A 4,705-nucleotide genomic window follows, 5' to 3' on the forward strand; every position below is an offset into this window, starting at 1 on the left:
TCAGGTGCACTTTAGTCTCCAGAGTGACATCATTGCTCTTCATTACTTTGGAGAGGTCTCTAACAGCAGACTTTCCCATCACACATCTTTTAATTTCCTGGCTGCTTATGCCTAGAGTGTTGGCTGTGGAACCAAGCAAACTAAAGCTGTGAACAATCTCAATCTCTTCACCATCCATCCCAATGCTGCCAATTGGCCCAGTGATGAGAATATTTGTCTTCTTGATGCTGAGCCTCAATCCATACTGAAGACTGCAGTTCTTTATGTTCTGCAGCAAGTGCTCAGTTTCAGCAAGCAGGGTTGTGTCTCTGTATAACACAGATTTTTGATGAATCTTCCTTCAAGCCTGATGCCACACTGCCACTCGCATATCCCAGCTTCCCGTATAATCTTTTCTGCATATAGGTTGAAAAAGTATGGACATAGAACACATCCCTGGAGTACACCCCTCCCAATTTTGAACCATGCAATGTTTTCTTGCTCTGTTCTGATGACTGCCTCCTGGTACAATTATAGGTTTCACATTAGCAGGATCAAATGTTCTGAGATTCTCATTCTTCTCAGAGTCAGCCACAGTTTGTTGTGGTCCACACAGTCAAAGGCCTTTACATAATCAATGAAACACAGATAGACATTCCTCTGGTACTCCCTGCTTTCAGCCAAGATCCATCTAACATTAGCTGCAATATCCCTACTAACACAACCCATTCTAAACCCAGCCTGCACTTCTGGAAGTTCTCTGTTGATGTGCTGTTCCAGTCATTTTTGGATAATCTTCAGCAGAATACCCTTAAAGAAACCAGAACTGCCACCCAAGGAAATATTTGCACACCCACGTTTATTGCTGCTTTGTTCCCAATAGCAAGGAGGTGGAAACAACATAAGTGTCCATCAATAAATGAATGGATAGAGAAGCTGTGGTATAGTCACACAATGGAACATTATGCAGCACTGAAAAGCAAATAACTCATGAAATATCATATAAAATGGGTAACCATGGAGGACATTATGCTGAGTGAAATATCTCAGTCACAAAAAGACAAATACTGCCTAATGCCACTGTTATAAAACAGGACTGACATGAAGATTGGGGGGGGGGGAACTAAGAAGAGATTATGTACCTGGCATTGACGAGGGAGAGAACTGTATAAAAGAAATATATGATTAGGTATTATTGGCATGACTAGAGTTCAGAATAGAGCTGCATAGTATTGTGGTCTGGGGGTGAGGTGGGAGAACCTTATAACAATGAAAACCTTTTCCCCCCAAAGAAATAGGCACACTGAGGGGAAGGGGAACACAGAGGAAAATGTGCAGCAATGAATGAATGGAAATCCAAGTTCTTTATAAACTTTCATTAAAATCTCAATTAAAAAAGTATTTAAAAAAAGAAAAAAGAATATCTAATCTTTGTCATATAATTTGCCTTTTAGAGTCTGCTTTCTGTTTCATTTCTAGTTTAAAAAACCTCTGTCTTCACTGTCTACTTCTCACACTACCTTGACCTACTTTGCCCTCCACATGAGATTTCCTGAGTGGTGTTGTTGGGTTGGTTCTGTGGTGGAGGCAGTTGCAGAGGGATCCTTCACTGTTGTCACAGCTGGTGCAATACGTGAGTCCATTGGAGCAGCCACTGCGTTCATTCATCTCATGGAGGGTCTTGCTCTTTCTCACGGACCTCTATTTTACCAAGCATATTGTCTTTCTCCAGGGACTGGTCCTTTCTGATAATATGTCAAAAGTACAAGACAGTTGTTTTTTTTATTATTATTCTGGAGTTAATGGTATATTCAATCTACTTCACCGATACCACGATTCAAAGATATCGATTCTCTTGTGGTCCCCCTTTCCCATGCACATATCATGGTTGGAAATGATGTGGCTTGAGGCAGTGCCACCTTAGTCTTCAAAGTGACATCTTGGTTTTAAAAACTTTAAAGAGGCCTTTTGCAATAGATTTGTCTAGTGCAATACTTTGGTTTCTTGACTGTTGCTTTCATGGGCATTAATTATGCATCCAAGTAAAATGGAATACATGTCAACTTAATCTTTTCTCTGTTTACTATGACTTTGCTTGCTTACCGGTCCATTTGTTTTCTTTGTATCTAGATGGAGCGTGTACTGAAGGCAGTCGTCTTTGTGCATCATTAGTAAGTCTTTTTCACTTTCAGCAAAGTTGTGTTGCTTGCACATTGCAGGTTGTTAATGAACCTTCCTCCAATCCTGATGCCACATTCTTTTTCCATATAGTCCAGCTTCTCAGATTATTTGCTCAGAATGCAAATGGAATAAATTTGGGGAAGGGACACAATCCTGATGCACATTTTTTATTGATTCCTGATACACTTCTTGATTTGAACGCTACAGGATCACCTTACTCTGTTCGATATACTGCTTCTTGGTCTATGTGCAGGTTCTGCGTGAACACAATTAGGCATTCTGAGGCCATTCTAGGCAATGTTAGCCTTGACACTGCCATTCATACATTGCTTGGAAGCTATTGTTTGACTCCTACACTGTTATGTTACCTACATACATGGCTCCTTAAATAAGACCATTTACTATTTAGTAAAGGCTTTTAATCTACCACATTCTTTGCTAAAGACACCATGTCTTGTGAGATACTATCATCCCACTATTACAGATGAGGAACCGCAGCCACACAAATCTGAATAACTACCAGCTAAAGCTACACATGGATGAATATGAACTTACCTGACTATGGAGTTAAGGTTATGGGAAGGGTGGGGGTGGGGAGAGAGACCATAGAGTGAGCAAGAGATAAGGATTGTGGTAAAGGTTTGAATAGGGGTGATTCCCACAGTTAAGCTTTCAGGTTCTATCAGCACTACCTCTCTCTGAACAGAGGGACCCACCTGAGTCCACATTACAGGCGTGGGGGATCCTCCCATACTAGCAACACATCAGGATGATGTCGTTTGTCCTAGAAGAGGACAAAGATCTTCCTTCATATGCTGCAGGGAGTTCATGTGAACACCAAATGGCCATCCACTGTTTACATTCATAGCCATCCACAGTTTGAAATTTTTAAGTGGGCTGTCTTAGGAAATGGCATTTTGCCCCTTAGAACGTTTCTCAAGTTTGAGGCGCTAATGCTAGTGTACCTCATTGTGCCTTCTCATTTCTCGCCTAATGCTACCCGACAACCCTTTCATTCAGAGTAAAACAAAATGGCAACACTCATATTGACCTTTTCTTCTTCTGTCAGAGAAATGAATCCATAGCATTTCTCCTTAGACAGAGTTGATAAGTATCAACCTTTGATTGTCAACATTTGCTTAAATGTCACAAGGTTGTTGAATCTGCTGTTGTAACAATGCCTTTGCCACAATGATGATCAAAATCAGTGAATCAGTCAATCATTTTCTGTCCGCTTAGAGAGAAGGGATAAATGGTAGGAAAATGGATCACCATCCCGCTTTGAGAAAACAAAACTAGGTTTTATTCTGTAATGTTTTCTGTGCATGTCATTCACCTTGATTGTGTATAGAACTCTGTGTAAGTGATCTAATACAGTATATGTTTCCAGGAGGTACTTCTAGGTCTATGAATACAGTGTGTGTATGCATAAACATCACTATGTACAAATACAGATACTTAATGTTTTCATAGGATTGTGAGTGTTGACTATAATTTCACTGAGTTTTATTAGCAAACAGTTATGGACTAAGTAAGACAGATGAACCAATGTGTTCTAACCATGTTTTCTGAAGATAGGCATCGCTTTAAGAATGCAAATTCTGTATTTATATGATCATGTTCTTTTAAATCACCTTGGAAAAAGATACAAACTGGGTAACATGCTTCTGGAAAAGAAACGGTTATTTTAGTACCAGGTTACTTGGCAAACATTCCCTGGAGATCTGGTTGAAAGTAAAGTTTTTGAGATTTTAAAAAAAATTTATTATTATTATTAATTTCAATGAACATCTACAGAGATTTTGGAATTCCATTCATTCATTGTTGCACTTTTCTCCCCACCCCCACCCCCAGTTCACTCCCCTCCTTGAAAAGCAAAAGACAAATTCCTTCATTGGTACACAATCCCCTCCCCCACCCCACACATCCCCACACCCACCCCAAGTATACTCCACTCTGCCCCACACATCCCCACACCCACCCCAAGTATACTCCACTCTGCAACCCTCATTCCGGACTCTTATGATAGTCATAGTGCCCTAAAATACATTAATTTTAAACTATTCTCCCTTATCAGCTTCAATGCAGTAAACATAATTTATCCAGTTTTTCTCAAGTTTTTGAGATTTTAATGTTTCATCTAGTAGTCAAGTTGAACCAACTCAGCTGTGGAGATTAACAGGTGGAAGGAATCCACAAAGGCCTTCCACCAGAGGACTCTAGTGACCAGGTTGACAGGACACTTTCTAGCTGAATGATTTGCTTCCCACATGACATAGTCATAGAAAATCCATGAATGTCATGGTCAATGGACTCAGAACCTGTCCAAGTTCCATTTATGTTTTGCTCCCAGCTGTTGGCTAGTACTTAGACTTCTTTGCTTAATTCGTGCCAGAAAAGTTTATGACCCAGCACCTGTGACCCTTCCCCAAAGATGCACGTACAGGCTTGTGTGAGATAAGTCTTACCATATTTCTGGAGAGTTCCCACTTTTCATCACAGCCTATAATTTAGGACATAGCTCAGTGTCCCACGTTAGCATAGT

The sequence above is a fragment of the Elephantulus edwardii genome, unplaced genomic scaffold (assembly GCF_000299155.1).
Source record: "Elephantulus edwardii isolate Elephantulus edwardi_28Jun2011 unplaced genomic scaffold, EleEdw1.0 scaffold00207, whole genome shotgun sequence".
Taxonomy (NCBI): Eukaryota; Metazoa; Chordata; class Mammalia; order Macroscelidea; family Macroscelididae; genus Elephantulus; species Elephantulus edwardii.